The sequence below is a fragment of the Malurus melanocephalus genome, unplaced genomic scaffold (assembly GCF_030028575.1).
Source record: "Malurus melanocephalus ecotype Western Australia unplaced genomic scaffold, MMel_1.1 scaffold_65, whole genome shotgun sequence".
Lineage (NCBI taxonomy): Eukaryota > Metazoa > Chordata > Aves > Passeriformes > Maluridae > Malurus > Malurus melanocephalus.
The window spans coordinates 1129322-1152129 of record NW_026623297.1 but is presented as its reverse complement, the minus strand read 5'-3'; positions in this window follow the sequence as shown (position 1 = coordinate 1152129).

Below are 22808 nucleotides of genomic sequence, written 5' to 3'. Positions count from 1 at the left end.
TATTTTCTTTTCACAGAAAAAGAAAATTCTCTTAGTAGGAATGACTGAGCAGAGTTAATGATATTAAAACTTTAGCTTTGTGCAGAACTTCTGATGGTTTGTGCAGAGTTTCTACATGGTTGTRAAATATGTTTGTGCTCCAAAGAAGATTGATGTGCTAGGCATGATCTTAGTTAYCCAAGGTTATAATTCAAATTCTGGACATTAGACCAAACTGTGCCAGAAATATTARATTTCTTTTTCTGCATTACTAAATTAGGTAATCTAAGTTGATTTTTWAAAAAATCTGATAAAAGTTAATTTATCCATAATGACACTTTCAAGCTGTGTTTTATCATTGAAAATAGCTGCATGATTCCAGTGTATTAAGCTAGAATGTACTGCCAAGATGTCCATTGTCGATCATCTAATTCAGATATTCTTTCATCTTTAAAAGTAATGGCTTTTATACTTTTATCAAAAGTTTCAAGTTGATTCTATTGTTCTATTGATTCTATTGCACTGTAATTTCCAGAAACAAACAGCTCTCACTTTTGTTTTGCTATTGCTAACCCCTAATCAAATAATGTAGTTACTGTCTAACTGAACTGAGAAGTTTGTGGTGGAGTCTACAGGCTTAATTTCTTATGTAATTAAGGCTATTCAGTTGTGAAATCCAGCATGGACTGGTTTCCTAAATTCTGGGCAAACCAATATTTATAATCACTGAATTAATACAGCAAATTCCTCAAGAATGACTTGAGGAAAGTCATCCTCAAGAATGACTTGAGGAAAAAGAAGCATCGAGAAAACTTGTCACTGCTTTCCATTCCCTAACAATATCTTTCCTTTATTTTCCCTATTTGTCTAAGCTATGGCCATGTTTCAGATTTCCTACCTCCCCTGGCAGCATCTGACCCACGAGGGTCTCAGTCCCCTGCCACCTCCCTTCAGCTCAGCCCCTGGTGACACARCACTGCTGGGAACTGTGGCTCACACCTTCGAGGGCGTTGCTAAAGAGTTGAAAGAGCCTTGAGAAATTTCACAGGCCAGAGCCAGCCAAAGGAGGAGTAATATTGTGAGACAGAGAAAACTAGCACCTACAGGATTTAAGGTTTAAAAATCACACCAGGAGAAGGCATTAAATTTTAAAAAAGGCAGAGTTGCAACATGGCAATTCAGCACTGGCARGATGTGACCAGAGTGTGGTGTAGCTTAGACATCCTTTCTGCATTCTCCAGGTTTCTAATGAATTACAACTCAGAGATGATCAGCAGAACCGGAGGTGATAGCATTTTATTTCTGCTTTCACTTTCTGAACATTTGAAATTAAGCAGATCAYGGGTTTCTCTCCAAAGTTCAGGAGAAATTCATGGGGTTGTCTGCAGCTGCAATATAGTAATAGCAATTTGTTAATGATTCTGCAAGAGAACAGCTACAGGTTGTCASAATTTAAAATACATAAAAACAAAGCAAAAGATTAAAATAAGTCTGGTGATTTTTGAGAAGCTTTCAAACAAGTGCCAACGTGAAAATATTTTTGGTCAACTGTCTTCATTGACGTGGCTGTAGCTAATGAGTCAAAGCTAAGGGGCAGTTAGTTTAGGAAGCTGGGGTTCCTCCAGAGATCACTATGATTATAAGTTACCCAGGAGCTGTTTCAGTACAGTTTTTTCACAGAGTCATGATCCAAAGCTCTTTCAGGACTTTTCACATCCAATGAGATGCAGACTGGGCACTCACACCTTCTCCTGACTCTGCAGAATGTGTTAAATGCAAAGCAATGTGTAAATGAGCAGTGAATGTAAGAGACTTGAATGCAGAGGAGGCAAATTGCAGTGGATAAGAGGAGGTGGAATTAGAAAGTTAAAGGAGCAGAAAGAGGAGTAAGAAAGGAAAATAAATAGCAGATGAGGAGGAAAGCTGAGTGAAGTACAGTATCCAAGTTCTGGATCACCTTTCAGCCAGAATGTGTTTCTTGAGACCTACTGTCTTTGTGGTGGTACTGCAACCCAAAGGTTTCACTGAGAGCATTAGACTTGTGTTGCTGGAAGGTTAATGCTGTAGTTGTGCAAATGTTTTGTTTCAGTGAGGACAATTCTATCAATTCAGAATAAGCAGAAATAGATTTTGAGTCAAGGTTAACAAAAAGGATTATTTTACAATTATTTAAAAAATCAAATAAAAAGATCTTTCATTCATGATTTCTAAGTGAAAGGTTATAAATTTTAAAATGTAATCTACTATGTGTTGGAAAGATYTATTTTCTATATAACATATATTTGGTATGTGTCAGTATTGCTGAATACGTTTCTCTTCTGAAATAAAATATGAAACACTGCATCCATATCTAAATTTTTTTCAGGAAAAGATCCCTAGATCTAATGCTAAAGTAGAAAGATCTGCTTTGTACCAAGCTGAGGGAAAACAAGTTGAATATAATCTATCCTAGAAAAAAAAAATTGTATTAGGTCTCTTTAGATTACACTAAAAACAATTCCCTTTCCTGTGCAGATTTTCACTTCCTCTCTAGCTCTATATATTCATCATACAGTTAAACCTTTATGGGTCTTATTTTCCCTTTGGTTACTTCAAAGTAAATTATTTCTGCTGGAAGAACAAGAGGCACCTCCATCCCTCTATAATTGCATCCAAAGGAATTGACAAAGTAGAGTAACCACTCAATACAATATTCCACCTCTCCTTTCAAATAGCTACATTAGGTGAACCTTTTCAGTGTAGATAAGAATAAAGTATGCAATGAAAGTATCTCTACTCAAATAGTGTTTCACTTACAGATAACTTTCAAGAAAAAATTATATTTTTTGTGATTTAGAGTCTTAAACTTCAAGTATTGTATTAACATAAAAATGGTACAGCAGTTTTGTATAAACTCTCTTAAAAGTACATTCCAGAGGCATATTTAGGTCATGTTACATATTCAAACAGTAGGTTTAGTAATAATGATAACTATTTAAATATAGAGAATGACATTTACAGCTGTCCTTCTATTTAAATTTCCTTCTCTTGCTGTTTTCTATTCGATGCAAAAAGCTGAAAAGGTCCTCCACAGCTGTTCTTTATCTCTTTAGTGTCACTCTGAATAACATTAGTTGAAACCTTAGTCTAAGGAACAAATAAGATATTTTTCCAATGGATTAGATTTTCAAATCATTAAAATCTGCATTAGAAGAATTACATAAAGTAATTCCCAGCCTCATTAGTTTATAATCTAAATAGACGTAGAAAAGTATGTCTGCATAGTGGATAACATGATGTCTAACAAGCTCAGAAATCTTACAGAAGATTACTGAAAGGAAACATACYTGCTTTTCAAAATTTTCACTAAAAAGCATTCAGCAGCTAAGTACATGCCTTAATACTTTCAATACTTGTACAGACATTGAAATAACTGGTGGGAAAAAAGTCCCAAAAATCGTGAGCACCTGGCCCCCATGTGAGCAGCTTGTGAGACAAACACGTGCCTTACACTGCTGGTGAACATTGTGCTTACAAAACTGCAGTTTGCCTCTGCCACAAAATTGCATTTCTTGGATAATTGCTTTGTATAGCCTAAAATTCCACTGACATGTCACAGGATATTGTCAACTGTAGCTGTTAGAGGCTGTTCTCAAGAGATGTCTCCTTCAGAATCATTATATTTACATTTTAGCACTTCTTAGAGAAATGAAGTGTCATAATATTTAATAATCACTTAGTCATTATCATAATAGGCAAAAAAACATGGGATGGCTGATAACATACAGACAACTGAGGCACTATTGCACATGTGATGGTTTMGAAAGAGTGACTTGCTGAGATAATATATTCACTTGGTATTTTTTCTTTAAATAAACAGAATTTTCAAAGAACAAAGACTGTRTTTTATGGAAATTGAAGTACACATGATCAGCTTTGTCAAAGAGGAGGGTAGGAATAAGATTCACAAGGGAAAAAAATTATAAAAGTCTAAAAATTTAGACTATCCAGAGAAGATAGATTTTAGTTTCTTATTGAAGTGTTGTGGCCAAAGTACAACCAAAATAACTGCTGCCAAACTCTCAGTGAAGCATGCTGAATCCAGGGTCTCTGGTTGCTGCTCCTCACACAGATTCCAGGCATGAATGGTCGGTCTATGAATCAACTTGTCTAAAGGCTTGATCAGTTTTCAGGTTTTTTTTTTTGTTTGTTTTTTGTTTTTGTTTTTTTTTTTGTTTGTTTGTTTTTTAATGGACTGATAAATTCAATTGTCACCGTCAAGGATTTTCCCCAGTCTTTGTTTTAGGTAGTGACAATTCAGAACAAACTGTGCTGAAGAGAAGGCTACTGGGAGAAGTCAGAGATGTAAAGAAACCCTAAAACATGGATAACAGCTCTGTGGGATCACTCCTATAAAAATGAAAACAGAGATAATGTGCATCGGTGTTAAAAGACAACAGCTGACATATGGCAATTACCTGAAGAAAAAGACTGTAAATGTTTGCCTGTCTAACAGTGACAAAAAACAGTGACACAAAACAGAATATATAAAACAGATGAAGATAGAAGTGAGTGGAGTCTGTATAAATTATACCAGGATTTTAACAACAGTTTTCAGAGTTCTCTGGGAATAACATACTGTGAAATGTTAGCATTAAATGAGATACCCTCAAAGACTTAGGTAATTAGCATTTTAATTGGTAAACCAGTACAAGTACAAAATCTATGGTATGAACTGTTAAAAATAACTTTCCATTCACGTGCACCAGTCGCAGACTAAACGCTTCCTATAACAGTAATTGGCTGGATAAAAAAATGCTTTAATGCTGGTGGCATGGCAACAGATCTGGAAATACTGCAATACAATTTTATTTATAAGTGGGTTTTTTCTCCATATATTAGTGTTCACTATAGGCTGGATAAGTTACTGATGTGCTTTCTCCAGAGCAGTCAACACTTAAGGCCGWTGGGTCAAATTTCAGAGCTTAATCTAATTAAATGGATAGGCCATTAAGCTGGCATACACAAATCTTTCTTCAAGCATTTTATGCTCTTGTCACACTGATTCAGACACAGCCATTGCTCTAAGCACAATCTGCCCAGAGCTCCTTAATTTGCCACATTAGAGCAGGCACTAAACCTAAGACAACATTCCTTGGTGTGGTGGGAAATTATCAAAAGGGAGAACATGATAAAGGTTAATGCTTGATAGACCAGACCCCACAGCCTACACTCAGTTTGTGTTTAGCCCCTTGGTTTGAAAATTAATATAATATTATTTTTGGTTGTCTGTAAATGGACAGAGCTGAGGTAGTGCAGAAACCTTGACTTACACAGGTAGCCCTGAAATTGATGCAGCAGAAAGGATGAGTTGCATGATCCTTACACACTCAGCTCTGAGGGCAGGATCGTTCTTGTGATAGATAATCTTRAATCTATGGGAATCTATTTGCAAATTATTCCAAAGTGTTCTTTATATCGTAATTTATTATATATTATATCCAAAGCAATATAGAAGAAATATTAAACCCAAAGTGATTGACTTTCTTTAGTCTCAGTAGCAAGACTCATTATATTGATGAATTTTGTCGCTATCCATTTGCATGATGACTGGAGATTAAAAACAGCATTAGGCTGGGATAGATTATGTGGATCAGACACTGACATTATACCRTCATGTCAAAGTGCCTCTGACTGCAACAGAGGCACTTACCAAAGCTCTTGGAGTTACCCACAGCTCTAGAATTTCACAGAAATTTCACTGTAGTTTTATCCAAACAAACTTTGATCAGCCAGCTCTTCTGCAAAGAGCTGGGACTGCAGCAGTGGGCAGCTCAGCGTGCTTCAGGTGATGATCGCTCTTTGAAAAGTTTGATATCTCCTCACCTTGCTCCTAAGCAGATCCAGAGAGCTGCAGCTGAAATAAAACCYGCATGATGCTGGGTTTAGCTGTGCTCTGCAGCAGACACAATAGAAATTGCCACTGAGAAACTGTGAATCTTTGGTAAAATTATCTTGAAGACACTTATGTAAGTTTAATTAGGGCGTCAGAGTCGTTGGAGGCAGACACTGTGGATGCTGCTCTGCAGAGTGAAGCAGGCAAGTCTAGCCTGTTCACCACATATGAAGACARGAACAGGATGGAGGAGGAGGTACAAATATCTCTCAAATAGAGTTCCTGTCAGYGGATTTTGGGGAAGGCGTGGGAAGTTCATCATTTCAGCGGACAGCATGTTAGGAGTTGAGGAAGAGCTGCACCACACTTCTGTGAAATGCCATCCTATGCTTAACTGCCTTCGCAGATGAGAACCTGGGAGAGGATGCAGCAAGAGCTCAGGAGATCTTTATTGAGTGCACCAAGTGTGTCTGAGCAAGTAGAAGAATAAATTGCAATTCTTGGTGAGGACCCTGAAGTGCTACAGAGACTGTCAGGTCTCCCTGACACACATTTTCCAAAAGCAGCTAAGAAGGCTGCACAAGGAATTCAGTCCTCATCATGGTGCTTTCTAACACAGCAACTGGACTTTGCAAAGGAGTAAATTTGGGGCAGGCTCTGTGTCTGTGTGTGAACATTCTCAGATGGTTTCTGACTTTGGGTTGCTGTCCCTCAAAAGAATRTGAAGCTCTTACTCTCTTTTCCTTCCCAGAGAGTCTTTTTCTCTTCCGTTGAGGTTAAACATATAACAGACAAGTTGTATAATATGCCCACAATAGTAATTCTTGACACATTTTGAGCATGTCTAGATACAAGATACGTCAAACCATATGGAAAGAAGAGATTTTGCAACTTTTGGGGTTTTTTTTGAGATTTTGCAACTTTTGGGGTTTTTTTTGAGATTTTGAAATTTTTTAGGAGTTTTTTTTTGACAAAACTGATTTTTTTTTCTTACTGAACTTTGTTTTAATACCTCCATTTTGCTAGGGCTTAGGCACCTCAGTATCTTACTTATAAGCTATTTCTGAGCTCTGCTAGAGCTTCTTCTTTCCAAGGTATGAAAAGACTTTTTCAACAAAGCCTGTCAACAAGCAAAAATGTAATGAAAAGGAGCTGATTTAGGTGAGAACTTTTTGGCTTTAAGCAGTATATCTGGCAATCTCAGTGTGTTTGTAGTGGTGTTAACTGTGGGAGGAATACTTTCTATTAATACACCATCCTTCACAATATGCATTATCTTAAAAGACATCTCTAGGTTGGTCTTCAGTCCTCAGAGACCATAATTTTTAATGGAGTAGAGACAGTACAAGTTCTGAAATGCTGGGATTTGCTCAGGCACTGCYCTTGGAAAATGACCCTACTATAAACAAAAATTATTTTCACCTTGAAAACCAAGAATAAATATCTAAGCATTCAGGATAAGGAGTCAGAAATTTGCTCAGACAGATGTTGGCTCAGACCAGAGGTCCATGGGACTGAGCTCCTATGCCTTTCTTGACATCCAAGTGAGAATCAAAGTCTGATTTTCACTGCAGAGGCAGAAGAATAGAGGGAATTGACATGCTTTAATACACTATTTTTTTTTTTTTTACCTGAGCTCTATAACTTAGTATTTAATAAGCAGCTGAATCTTCCCAGCTCTTCTCACATTTCTCCTTCTTTACCAATTTATACAATTAAACCGACAGAAAGATCCTCAGTTGGGGCATCTCAGCTTTCCTACATTTGAACCTATTGTCTTTCACAGGCTTCCTACTAAGAAGCAGAGGTGGCTGTTTCCAAAAAACCTGAATTGCAGCATAGAGGTGTCAGCATTTGTGTATCCAAAGTGATTGAATATTGTCTTGGTTTTTGTCAACAAGGATAATGAAGAGCAGGGAATGACCGGAGTGTATTTGGTCCCATAGTAACATGTTTCCTGAGGGATATGATACAAATCCATGTGAGAAATGGTGACAGAACTTCACCACACATGATTAACTTACTTATGTAAATTATTGTTATYAACTACTCTAGTTTTAGCTATTGAAAATTGTACTGACGTTATCTAATGTGTGTTTTTTTAATTATTATTCCTGTGTCCGCATAGAAAAAAATATTAAAAATAAATTATGGCATAAACAGTTAAGATTTTCTTCCCCATTATTTACTATGAACTTTAATGAAAATTAGAATTAAAAGGTATCTAATTTCCTATTGACTTATGACAGCAAACAGTTGTGTGTTTGCAGCTTTCTTTTGAAAGGGCAGAAGAGATACAAAGAAGCTGGTTGTAATAAAGAAGCTGGTTTCCAAAATATTGATTACAGGTAGCAGGAATATCCCATCATTCAAACAACAAAATGTCACTTGTAATTTAGTGATCCCTTTTGAAAGGTGTACATCCAAATACTCCTCTTTCACACTGAAAAGGAATGTGAAACCTTTCAAAGGCTGATTACTCTTGCAAGGAGATCCTCAAACCTAGATCTGAAATCTGCACCCATGCAGAGTTTTTAATTTAGTCAGTGCAAGTCACATTCATGTATAAGTGTAGTTTTAGATGTCTACAGAGTATGTGTGTGCAGGTCACTATATCCTTGGAAACACAAGATCCACCAGAACAGTTATGGGATGGCAATCTCTTCTATTAGGAAACTCTCATGCTAATAACACTATTGTTTATTTGGCAAAATAGAGATTTTTGCTTTGTTTTCTTTCAATTGGCATGGAGTTAGGGCAGGGAGTATTGAATTAAGTCGGATCATAGCTGAACCATTATTTCTTGATCTGCTGTTCTCACCAGAACATGGCCAGGAGTATCTGTCAGAGATCCAGATGAGCCCATTGCATGGGTTTCCTGAAATAAACTGTAACTGCAAAAGATCTGCATTATCTTAGGGGAAAACATAMCTCAAATATTTCAAAAGTGTGAAGTAAATACATGCTACAGAAGAATTAAGCCCTGTGGAGTTGAAAATTTTAATACTAGAGATCACGGCTTCCCTGGAAAACTTGTTTCTTTTCTGGTCAGGCACAGGCAAAAACAGAGGGGAARACAGTAAAAGAAATAAAGCTGAAACACCACCTAACATCTTTTCCTTCCATGTATGTGATCTATCTCAATTGCTTTCAGAATGTGTAAGCCAGAATGAACGTGATTTTTTAAAATGGAACACCAGAAAAAAATATCCAGGCTCTAAGGCAGCTGTTTTTCTCTAATAAAAGCCAATGTCCCTTGGCATTCTCATCACTAAAATGTCACAGTGCAGAGCTGTGTATTAAAAGTATCTTTCCCAACTTAAATGTAAAGGGTCAGTTCTAAAAAGAAAAAAAAAAATGAAAAAAACATGCTGTGAAATTGCTAAGGACTGAAGATAGAACTTTAAAAGAGCTCTCAGAAAGTTCAACTCAGTTTTCACATGGAAGTGATGAACCAAATCTGAAGTTTTGTTTAGGTACTGATACTTGAATTACAATAGCTTTTGTAACCTGAAATTATGATGAATTTTTCAATAAAGTTAAATTGTGCAGTATATGAAGTGTTCCTTTTTTCTGCATGAAAGCATGAATAGTCCTATGCTCTTCTGGATTAGAATATGAAATTTCATTTTTTTTGTCTGCATCACCACACCTGGCAGCTCTGGCTTTAACACTCCTGAGCTGGGGCTGACTCGTGGCAGTGCCACTGTCTCTGTCACGTTTTAACCTCTGCTCACAAAGCTCATCCTGGGGAAGGGACACCTCCAGCCCTCAGCATTTGTGCCGTCACGAAAAGTCCTTCCCTCTGGCTACACAGCCAGCCCCAGGATCCCCAAGCACATTTAATAGTGATTTCTGAAGGAAAGATATTGCTGTTAACCATAATAACTTGAATGAGTGAATTGCCAATGTTCATCAGCCCGTGAAGTCTACTGGTATTTTACAATTAAAAGAAGGCTCAACAAATTTAAATTATTTGATCTGAATGACACAGCTTGCTATTAAATCAAATAACTACATTCCTGAGATTTGTGTTTTTGYGCTCCAAACTGAACAAAGACAACTAGTTTTAAAAGGTACTCTACATATCTCTGTAATTGTATTTCTGCTTTTGTAGGATTTATCTAGAGTATGGATTTATCTCTAAACTTCTAAGAGTTACTGCCAAAACAATTTATTGATGAAATGAGGATCCCTGAAAGGTCAGTAGCTAACTATTTTAAAAAACATAAAAAAGCTTGCTTGGTACTATTCTTACCTCTTCCAAAAGATCCATGATTTAACACATTAATTACTTTGCAAATTATGCATAAATAGAAGCTGTCACTTYCAGAAGATAGAGGAGACACTTATAAAGAAATAAAACTTATAAACYCCCTCTATTGAATCAAACAGGTAGACTAAGAGTAAAACAAAAAGGACTTTATATAAYCTATGAAAGTCTGTGTGCATATCTTTGTGTTACATGGTTTTTAACCATGATTTTACCTCTGATTCTCAGATATTGGGTTTGAAGAGCTGYTCTGTTAAACAACAACAATGTTGTATTCCTCCAAGTGCCCGAAATGTGCTGCTTTTCCTTAAAATTRGAGTAGCCCAACCAGTGCAAGAGTGCACTGACCCACATCAGTTTGGACACCAAACAGGTTTGTATCATATCCTTGAGGAGATGATCCTCCCCACTGGAAATTCTGTGGTGAATACACAATTTATTCTAAAGAATTTTACAGCATGGTTTAGATTAGCTGTTTTACACCATTAATATTTGTCAAAACACATAGTTCTTGCCCTTCAGCAGAAGGACAGAGAGGCACCAGCTAAGAGATCTGCCCAAGGCAGATCCAGTTCTGGGCTGTAAACTCTAAATTGAGAATCATCCAGGCACTAGAGATGTACCCAGCACGGACAAAGAAAAGTCAGGAGCTACAAGTACTGACCTCTGCTATCTTCTGCAAATTTTTAAGTCTGAATTGGGAAAGAAAAATATATTCTCACATGTCACTCTTACAAGATAATCACAGTAGTTCTATTTTCTTTCTTTTTACAACATCCTCTCAAAGAAACAATATAACATTTAAGTAATWTATTTGTGTTTATTCTGAATGATCTTTCAATCATTGCTCTGCTTAGGAGAGTTCCTTCTCAGGGAAGCAAGTGCTTTAAAAAATACAGAAATCTATATAACCTACAAAATTTATAGTATTTGTCTCTGCTCATTGAACTGTTATGGCAAGAATGATTTCTTTCTGCAGAGAGAYGAACCTGCGTATCATTGAAATTCCATTTGACAGTGGAGGGAGGARATACCTGTCATTTGAACCACTCAGTTTGAGACATTAAATTATTCCCATCATCTGGAAAATAATTCCAAAATTCTCAGACAGTTGGTAGAGTTTACTAGTGGAGCAGCAAATTGCTTTTGTCCTATGAAGCCATTAAGCTCCTGGGTATTTACAGTGTTGCCCCTTTCCTTGCTGTTATGACAGTGCTGGACAATCCACAGAACTGCATAACAAAGGAGCATGTGGACAAAAATACTCAGATCATACTGGRCTGGGAGTTTGAGGTCAGTCCCACSTGAAAGTTCAAAKATTTAKGAGAAAATTCAGGATATTTTTATATGTGACATTCCCACAGACCCCTCAGGTATGTGTCTGGTAAAGCTGACTGTCATTTTTATTATTACTGAAATTTGTTGGCTGACACCGTGGAAAGGAAGTCCACGTGAATACAAAGGACTAGGAATAGTTTTACACAAAAGAACAGGTACAGTCATAATTAGGGTAAATTTCTGGATGTGAGTGTTTGACACAAGCTCCATGGCACAATCTGCAGACACAGTGAGAGCTGCAGACATGAGCAGCTCATGGACTGTGGAAAAATCTTCCTACCAAAAGGATATTGGGAGAGAAAAAGGAATCTAAAAGAAATACTAAAACAAAAACAAAAACAAAAACAAAAACAAAAAAAAAACCAAAAAAACAACAAAAAAACCCCCACTCCTTGTTCTTACTTCCCTCCTGTCTTCAGTGATATAATAGTGAAAACTACAAGACAACTTTTAAATCAATCTGCTATACCCGTGTGGTCTTAACTTGTTCATTTATGTTTTTCTGCAGCTCTAGTTTCTAGTTTTCTTCCATAATATTARCCAGAAATCAGTTTTACATTTGAACTACTTAATAATTCCTGAAACAATGTCTTTTCCAGAATCTCTAAACAATGGAAGATATCTYCCCCATCTTCCATTATTCATCTGTAGATGTTAGAACTTTGCAAGTTTAAATTACTTGCTGTCCCCACATCTTGTACAGGGATAAACATGAGCTTTAACTCTTTTTGAGGTATACAGGTTCACAAAGACAGCTGTATTTTTTATGTCTAAGCTAAGTAATGAGGGAGTGACAATACTGATGGTTTTAACAATTTGTCTATTCTGGGGGTGGTAGAGAAAAGAAATGAACTTACCAAGATTGTCATAAACATCTTTTGAAAAATATTTCTGTASAGATGGAGATGGATAACTTGTTTTTTGTTTTTGTTCTTTTTTGTGTTCRTGGGTCTTTTGTGTCAGATATCATAAATTTGCTGCAAGTTTTTGTGTAACTTTCTGAAAAATCAATGGTCATTATATGTATTTAGCAAAACACAATTATAAATTTGAATGTCAAAAAAATAACCCTAGTTCTTCATACAGAGCAATATTTGCTCTTGGTAGAGAACACATCAACACATCAAAATTTCACAAAATCCATGAAAATCTGGCTCTTTCTGTAACAGCTGCTCTGACTACACAAGAGAAAACCTGTCAGTGTGTTCAGCAGACTGGGATTGTATGCCTCTGTATTTTCATGCTGGCACATTTCTTCTGCTTATTTGACTGCTTAAATCTGTGATATATTCTTAATATGAAGAGCTCGAAAAACGTAGAAAATCCCATATGTACAATTTGACCTTTGGAACTGCAGACATGAGCCTACAGCTGCCACCAACATAAAACTAAAAGGAAAGGCGTTGGTAGAAAAAAARTGTTGGCTAATGGTTTGGACACTTTTTCTTTTGCTTTAAAGTGAAAGGTAGGTCAYGCTCTGAAGACAGCTATTGAATTTCTGTTCAGTAATGGAGAAACTACATTTCAGGGTTCTGTAGATGGGGCTCTCACCTAATCTGTAGCCATGAGATCACCATCAGAGCAGCAAGGTGTGGGTTGCAGTGAATTTTGTGGACAAGTGCAGTGTGGCAGCCAAGGTGCTGACATCAGTGCAGGGGTGGCTTCCCTGGGGCTTTTTTGACTGGATTAGAAGATATTATGAGGTGTACATATTACAGTGCGAATATTCAGATCCACTGTTCCATAAGCTTAAATTAATGTCGATTTAGAACACAAAAAATAGTTTCGGAACACCTTTTTAAAATTTTTTCGTAAGTGAATATGTGAAATCCTCACAGCAGTTTAGTCATCTGGCCTGCATTTGGCCATTGCTTTGAGAAATGTTAACAGACAGACAATCATTCCAATTGTCAGAATTTTCTTTTGGGAATGTTCTTATGTACCCCATTGAATTTGACCGAAACTTAATTTAAGAGTGAAAAAATGGCTTTTGTCATACTGTGAAATTAGGCTAAAAATTATTCCATGAAATTCCAGGTCTTCTTTAAAAACACTTTCCTGGATTGTAGGCATTGTAGGCATTTTAAAAAATATTTTCTTCCAATAAACAGCACAGATTAAAGGGCAGATTTCTTATAGGCGAGATTCTATCCTTCATAAGTACAGAATGCTGTTTTCAACTTTCATATTTTACAAATCTCCTCTATATTTTCCAAAGTCACGCAATCTAATCAAGTCTAATCTACCTCATTCATGCCCTTCCATTATTCCTGGAATGACAAAATACTTAGAAATTGCCTTTGTCTTTCAACCATGACATATTTCTTTGGTGAGTCGCTTTAGTTTATTTTTTTAATACTGTCACTATCTACCATTTCCATTCTTCTCTGATAGGGATTAATCAATCTCAGCTTAATAAAAATGTATCTTTCCACATGGTTTCCCTAAAGTATTCATATAAAGTACAGTCACTTTTGAAACAACTTTTTRAAAGTTTCTATCTTTTCAGAGGTTTTATGACATAAAGCTTTTTCTTCTGCATAGCAGAGATTAAATGTTCTGATAGGAACTCAGAAAAAGCCAGAAGATACTCCTTGCTGAGACAAAATGCAATTGATTACCTCACACCTCACTGGGGCAAGATGCAGATCCTGTCTCAAATCTAGTTCAATGTTTAGTTGAGTTGGAAGCTGAAATCAGCCCCTTCCCATATCTGCCTCTTTTCAGTATTTCACACTCCCAGCTTTTGATCTGGTCTGGGCTCCGTGTTCCATTTAACATCTCACACAGATCTTTGGCATCTGTATAGTGGCTTCTTGATTTGTGGCTACCTTGCGTCTATTCATCTTGACTATTGTCACAGGTTTTGTGCAAAGAAATATATTCAGCATTCTCCCGAAATGCCCCAAGAAAGGCAAGGACAATTTCAGGTTTTTTTGTCCTGTGAATTAAATCTTGCTAGAACAACGATGGATCAAGTACCTCTTATTGAAAAGTAAGTTATTTGTAGCATAACTTGAGAAGTAACTGAAACCATTAGAATGACTCGCAAAATAAACTTTACTACAAATGTCTGAATTACCCCCAGGAAGRTCCTGGCTTCTGTAAAATTGTTCATGTAAGGGATCACTCTCCAAACATTGTCAAAGCTTAATAAAGTAACGTGCTATTTAACACATGAAATCATCCTGCTTTTATTGTTCCTTAAAGGTTAATTAACTTAATTTTGTTTGTTATTTTATTCTGGCATTTTGCCAATCTATCAGAGTTGATTTTTATTTCATGTTACATCTTTATCCATTCCACCTAAAGTTTTTTTTTTTGTGAGGTTAGGTTGTCTGATTGCAATCTAATTATTTAGTCAGGAAAACAATGTTGTTTCTATCTAATACCTAGAGTGCTAGTATAAGCTGAGGTGATAAATACAAACTCCACAAGAAAGATTAACAAAGTCTCTATGTCTTTTATCATCTGTCATATTACTGACAAAATATTTAAAAATGTTTAAGATTTGGGAATCTTTGCTGCATTTACATTAAATCTATCTTTTCCATCTAATCCTAAATAAATAAGGTGTCTGTGTTTGGGGGGTTGGTTTTTTTGTACACTATATCTCTAGGACATACTTCATAAAGACARTGGGAAAGACAAAATCCTCTTTTCCTCATTCATCCTCATCAAATCTAAATGAGAAATTGTTAATAGATTTCAGAGACCTCATAAAGCTCAGGATTAAAAATTCATAATAAATGGAGTAATAGAAATAGGAAGAGCAGAAAAGTGCTCTAAAAATTATCTAGAAAAAATGTTGTTTGGGTCACTTCAATGACTCGATGGCTACTTAAAGAAGACACTCCTTTAGACAAATTGGTATTTGACCAAATTTTGTCTTCTGGGGCTTGCACAGCTGTGCTAAAATGCCTCTTATATCCCAAAGGGCTAGAACTGAACTCCTGAGCAAACTATATTTTTATCTGAGAATATATGACTTTGTATATATTAATAAAAAAAGCTTGAATGAAAAATACATTGAAATTAAAAGAACGGAACACAACTTATTTTGGATCTCAGTGCAGTGTGTTCCCCTCCATTAGAAACTGAGTTGGTTTTGCAAGTTGGGCACTTTTTTTGGCTCTCTGGCCATCGCAGAACAACAAAGGATAGGGCTGAGCTTCATCTTCCCTTTTTCCGTGCTGTCACAGAGCGCACGCCATGTCTTCAACAGACCATCCAGATAAGTAACCTCGAGCATTTGCATTTGGGGGGAAGGTTTTCAAGCTCCCACAGCTCTAGTCAGTCACAGCTCATTGCTCCTAACCTTGTTTTCTCTTTCAGGATGGATTTTATCAAGCCTCCCGCTTATTTCACAGCCCACATGCTTTGCCAGCTGTCCTTGCATAATGCAGAACTCAAGGCTGTTACCTATTCAAAAGCCAAAGCATCCTCTGAATAAAGCCTTTAGAGAAGCCCTCTCTGCAAACTTTTAAGATGAGAATTAACCATAAGCAGCAGAGATAAGCTGAGATATTTCTCCTTTTCCATTTTTTTTTTTAATGCTCAAATCAACCAAAGTACACGTATATAACTTTGATGGCAAATCACCTTCTGYCAATGGCACGTTTCAGCTGGAAGGACTCTTGAGACTTGTCATGCTTGGGGTCCCTAATAGTCTCTTCTGTCAGGAGAAAATTGGGTTCCTAGTAAAATGTTTGCTCTAAAACTGCATAAAAACTAATGACTGTATCAAGCTATGTACATTGCCGGAAGCCACAGTCTGCGAGGASAATTGCTTTTATTTGGAGGTTTGATATCATCATGCTGTCAAGGGCCTCACACTGGYGTTTGGCAGCCAGGACAATGAGTTCATTGCTCTTTTTATTGCAGGAAACCTTAAAGCCAGCCTGCRGCTCTGTCCCCAGTGGAAGCAGATAATTTTAACAATGATGCTCATCCTGAAATTTTCTAATCAAAAAGTTTAGCTTCATCAAGTAGCTGAATGCCCTTCAAACTTGTGTATGACCATTCAGAACAGACAGAGCAGGTGGTTATTGCTTGTGCTGCTCCTGAGATATGGGCCATGTAGGGCAAGCTGGGATAAAAATTTAGCAAAACTGCCTCAGAAGTGAAATATTATCACCGAGCTAGAGAAAATTCCCATAAAAATAGAAATACAAGCCAAAATATAAATCAAAGCCTTAAAAATAACAACAAAAAAAGTTTATACTGAACCATCCTCCTATTTTGTCCTAAAGGAAGGTTGTTTGAGGGAAATGCTTTTCTGAAAGGATTGAGAGCTAGGGAAGACAAGAATTTAACTAGGGGTCTGGTCTCTTTTACATTCAAAATAAACTTAATAACTACACTTTTTGCCAGAATTATTAACAGCTGCCTGTGTTCTGATACCTGTAAAACAGAAAGGTTTGTTTCTAGCTATCACATTTCCATTTCTACATCAGCACCTTTCTATGGGCACATGGTTCCAGGGCACTGCGGGGCTGACAGGTCCCTGGTCTGGGGAGTGTCAAGGGCTCTTTGGGACAGCAAAATCAGGAGAAGGGCAGATCAGGGGGAGTCAGGACAGCTGAGTCCTCAGGTTTCCCAGGGGATGGGGAAACATTGGCCTRGCTCATGGCTGTGGAAGACTGGAGTTGGTGTCCTGTGATACTTCCACCAGAGCAGGCTGCTCCAAGCCCTTTTCAACCAGACCTTGAGCACTTCCAGGGATGGGGCATCCACAGCTTCTCTGGGCAACCCGTGCCAGCTCCTYATCATCCTCACAGTAAAGAATTTCTTCCTAACATCTAAAACCTAYCCTCTTTCTGTTTAAAGCCASTCCTCCTTGTCCTGTCACTTCACACCCCTGGAAAAAAGTCCTTGTTCAGCTCTCTGTAAGGCCTCCTTATGTATTTCTATTCTGATCAATACCTCATTGCATTTCAAATTGTACAGCTGTGACTTGAAACTGTGGAYATCTCTGGTATTTGACACTAACACAAAAATCTGGATTTTGGTCTGTTAATAAATATTGCATTTATGCATTASGTATTGTACCATAAAGCTGTCTACACTAAGGAAATATCCAGATGATCTGAAATGCATAAAGAATTTAAGTGCTGTACGAAATTACCATAATATCTTTCATTTTGATGTGGAAAATGTTTGACATGTAAAAATACCTGCATTTTAAAAATGAAGTAGCTGAAATAATTTTAAASTTAAAATCTGTTTTTCAAAAGATTGTCATGAAGACATTTGAAGTCCCTGTATTGCAAAGTGTGAGGCATTAGCCTGGGCTGCAGAAAATGAAAATATAAAATATATTTTTTTTTGTCTGAATTACCATTTTGGAAATAAAAATTTGCCCTTCTGTCCTCTGGATTGGTCTAGAGAGGCTCTCAAACTTGTTTGTCTTGTAGGCTAGGGCTGCACTGTCAATATTGATTGTGGAAGCTCAGATTCTGTATCTTCTCCCTCAAGGTTCAAGCTTTTGGAAATGTTTCTCCTTTTCCACTGGACTAATTCTGAAGCAGAAAAATAGTTCTCCTGAAATGGAAATTCAAYAGACTACTATAGTGCATGTCTGTAAAGAATAAACAAGTTATCTAGCCAGTCCTGATTGAGTGAATAAAGTCCTGCATGCTGATGCTCCTGGGGTGTTCAAGAACACGGYGTTCAAAGAAATAGAGTAACAATAAAGCCTGATATTCCCCTCAGAGCCATCATTCCCTTAATAGAGGATTTCCCTGAGGTTTACAGCCATCTAGCAATATTACCTCACTTCTCTGCACTGAATTAGGCCCAAGGACAACCTTATAAATGAGGCTGATGGAACAGTTCACAAAAAGGCAAAGCAACTTTTCACATGCCTTCACCTTTTCTAGTTTTTGTCCCATTTCTTGCTTTGCACATTCAACAGATTACTGACATTGATAAGCTGCATAAAAATGGAAATTAGTGTTTGTGATGCATTAGGRAGAGGAAGAATTTATCCTGCATTTTTAAGGCATCTTTCAGAATGTASCACACAAAAAAAAAGTCTAATTTATGCCCATCAGCCTTGAACCACTGCATTACAAATGATACAGCAACAACTCAAAGCCCAAGCTGGTGATTCTTTATTACTCCATGGTGTTGTGTGGTAATTTTGATTTTATTGGCACAATGGAAGTTTTATTGKTAATTACAAAGGGACAAAGATTACACTTTAGAGGTGACACCAAACCTGAACCCCCTGCACCGAGGTGGGATCCTTTGCTCTCCACAGCCACCTCAAGAGCTTTGTGGCCCCAGCCAGCTGGCCTTGAGCCATGTAACCAGTGGCATGTGGAGGTGTCTTAAGCATGGTTTGTGTTCCTGGCTCAGACTCAGGCTGAAATCACTGCCAGACCACAGAAAGTACATGTGTCATGTGTGTGTTTGGGGTGGGGAAGGAGAGGGGTTTGGCAGAGAGCTCACAGCAGTGCAGGCTCGATAATAACATCATATCCTCAGGTTAGGGACCAGATCCAGACAGGCACTTAGAGCCCTAAYGTGCAGCTTGGGTGGAATGCAGGCTCTGGAGTCCAAGTGGTTGGGACATGTCCCAGYCAAGGGAATCTAACCCTCAATACAACCATTTCTACACTTTACACACTTTGTCTGGCGATGCTTTAACACAGAGTTYAGGAATGGCATCTTAGTGTTCACATTTCTCCTCACAGAATTAATTCTGAATTCAACCCCTCTGCTTTGACTTCTTGTGTTTGAACTTGGTGAGATTCTCAGCAGAGCTCTTCCACTTCAAGAAATAATCTTTAGGCTTTGGCTCTTGCCTGCTGTTAGTAGAGTTTCTTGGGAGGGAAAAGATTTAAGCTGGAAATTTTACACATCRAAGTTTTAGCATCTAGGTAACAATCTTAAAAATACAAGACTATTATGCAAGTTTGTAGAGGTCACTGATTTGTTTGAAAAGTCTAACACACACCTCTTGCATAACTATAAAAAGCAATGAACATACGGAAGTGTTGAATGGTTTTCTACAGCATGTCCTACGGGGTGGCTCAGGTGTTTCTTGCTCAGAATATTGACTGTACCAACGCAGCTTGATATACAAATGCTCAATTAAATGGCAAAAATGCTACACAGTAAGCCAGGAACCTACACTAACAAATCAATGCTTAATCTTTTATCAGTATGAGCCCAAGTCCCTGTGAGCACTCCATCCAAACTCTTATATTCCTAGCTGCATTTCCAAAGCATTGTTCTCTTTTTTTCAATCAAAATTTTTGCAGAAATATCCACTTATCTGACATTCCTTCCACCAATGGCCATGATCACTTTCAAGGACAGATTGTTAGAACGTGGACATATCGTGTCCAATTGCACTCATGCACCCAAGAAGAAGTGGAGAAGAACTAGAACATAAAAATCGCTGTGTGTACAGATGAGTTATTGAGGTTCAGTATTCATAATTTTAATATGAAGGTCAATAATCAGAACATCATATTCTGYCCATGGTTCAATGTCAAATGCCAGAAACAAGCAACTGTTTTTTATCAAATCAAAATAACGCACCTGCCATATTCTAAGCACTACTATAAGACTATTTTTCTTGTTCAGAAAACATTATATGTTCTGTATGTAATCAWAACATGCAAAACTTGGATAATTACATTGCTTTAACAAACATAAGAAGGCACAGGGTAAATAAAAAAACAGATGGTCTTTTTTTATTATGAGATCAGATTTAGAAAAACAGGAAAGCTTTGTCGGGAGAGCAAGATCAAAAGTGAAGCTTTCAGACTCCAGATATCCCMGTTTAATGAATTAATATTTCATAATCTGAAAGTTCATCCATTATTAAGAATCTTAGTGGAGAAATAAGTTTAAAAATCTAAAATGTAAACATTATTTCACTTTGCTGTTTGAAAGGGACATTGCTTTCTGTCTTGAAACACATGACCTAAACTTTTCACAATCTGGCAATCTCTGTCCTCTGACTTTCTATCCCTGCAGCTTTTATGCTTTTCTCTTGAATTTGTTTCTACTACTGGAAAATGYGATAAATTAAATACTCTGTATTTAAACAACCGAAGATTTTTAAATAATTTTTTTAAAGTAAAGAAAAATAAAAGAAAATAAAAGAAGGGAGTGAAAATCAACATGAAACCAGGTCTTTAGTGTTTAAATTGTTTAATTAATTAATTGTTTCATCATTTAAAATTGTTCTGCCCACACATATTTAAGAAGGAAGATCCAAGGATGGGTCAACATGCCAATCATCAGCCTATTGTTAACAAAATAGGTTAATCATCTGCAAATATTCTTATGTGAATAAGAAAATTACTGAATTGAAAATTACTGAATTGAAAATTACTGAATCTGGAAATTACTTTATAAATGGCATTTGCACCTGTGTTTGGGACTCTCTTTGGGAAGCACACAAAGGGTTGGGAGGTTTGGATTTGATCCATTCTGCTGTGATACAAGGAAACAGGTGAGCCAGGATTTGCTGTAAGAGTTCCCTTAATTCTGTGGGTAAAGAAATGATCCATTTCAAGTTCTGAAGCAGTTCCACTGGCTTTTATCAAGTGTCGCTATGGAGAAAAGCATTCATCATTTGCATAAAGACAAAGTTTTCAACACTGTGGATTTCTGTGTTCTATCACTTAAAGTTATCACTATTTCTGGTCATGAATCCTCWTTTTCTTTCCCAGGAAGACATTCTGGATGAAGTTCTGCATTTTTCCCAACAAAATAGGTATTTTCTGTTAGACAGGATGACACAGACCTAATTTCAAAATATGGTGATTAATTTGTAAGCTTAATGTAGGATAATCTACAAACAGCCCTTAAGCTTTTCTGTTTCACTATTCTCTGGATCATGACACTGTGTAGCCTCTTTTAGGGGCAATCATTATCCCATTACTCCTAGATAAATTAGAATAATGTAGCTGATGCTTATCATCCAGGTATCTGGTTTTCCAWGTTTCCAGCTTTTTAATTGAGACCAGTTTAACTTGCCTAGTGGAATTATTTCCCACTAAAATGCATTCTAAAGAAAAGCTGGACTGTTGACTTTCATGGTGTCATCTTTCACAAGCCTGTCCCCTGAGATTTTAGCTATGAAGATCAGTCACTACGTGAAGGTTAAATAGGACACATAACTTGTTTGTGAAGCCTGATAGGCTCCAGATGCAAAATGAGCTCAGTGCACGCCTGCTAATGAAAATTTTCTCCTTTACTGACAAATTTGGATGCTTTTGTGCTTGTAACAACTGCTTGCACAGCACATCCTCTGCAGCAAAATATGGTGTGGATCTGCACTTGGCAGAGAGATTCTCTCCTGTTTCTCTCCTCTCCCACTAGCCTGGCAGCTGGCTCCTCCATGATTTCCCATGCAAATCCTGCATTTCTTACCTAGGACCAGGACTGCTGAGGTTGCACAGACAGCACTGTGAGATCTGCCATCAGCTGTTCCTCTGATTTTACTCTCAGCCTACAGATCACACTGGCTGCTTACAAACCTTACAGGGAATCAGTCCTGATCTGTGTTACATTTCAGTCCCTGCTCGCTTAGACCATCAAATGTGGTAGAAACCATTGTAACATTTTAGATCTACAGCCAAGGATGTACCCTTGCCCTAAATATTACAAATCCAGCAATTATTYCTGACTGTAGAATCATCCTTTATATCAAAAATTACCTGTGGARCTAGATCAACAGGATAACAGCACAGAGGAAAGAAAATAAAGGCAAAGTTAATGAAGCTGGGGTTTTAAAAATATATAAATAAGTAAAAAATACCTCACAAATAATGGTTTGACTATTTGTTGGAAACAAATATTTCTTAATAGAAATATTAAGTTGCATTGGGACAGGATGTAACTGAGTTTTGAATTTTCTATGGCATCAAATATGCTGCTTCTACATTTTTGATAAGACTTAAAAGTAATCCTTTTACTACCTTCATCCTTGTAAAGGCATCAAAACCAGACCTATTTACAATGCATTTTAACAAAGAATAAATACTCCTACAAGGTCTGATCCTGTAACACTCACTTGGATGAGATGGCCCATTAACTTTTGTTGATGTTGGATCAGGTTTCAAGTTGAGTCATCAGCAGCTTTTCTATTAATTTCCAAGGGTWTTGAATGAGATTTTTGATTGACAACAATTCTTTTTTGAGTGAGTTATCCAAAGGCACGTTAGTGACTTAGGTGTGTTTGGGCATCTGGAGCAGTTCCCATCATGAAGTGAGAAAAGCATTCTCATTGTCAGTGAAAAGCAGTCAAGACTTTCTGTTCTTTGCCAAAATCRATATCTGTGCCAAGAGAGTTCAACAAACTCAAACTCCAGTGGA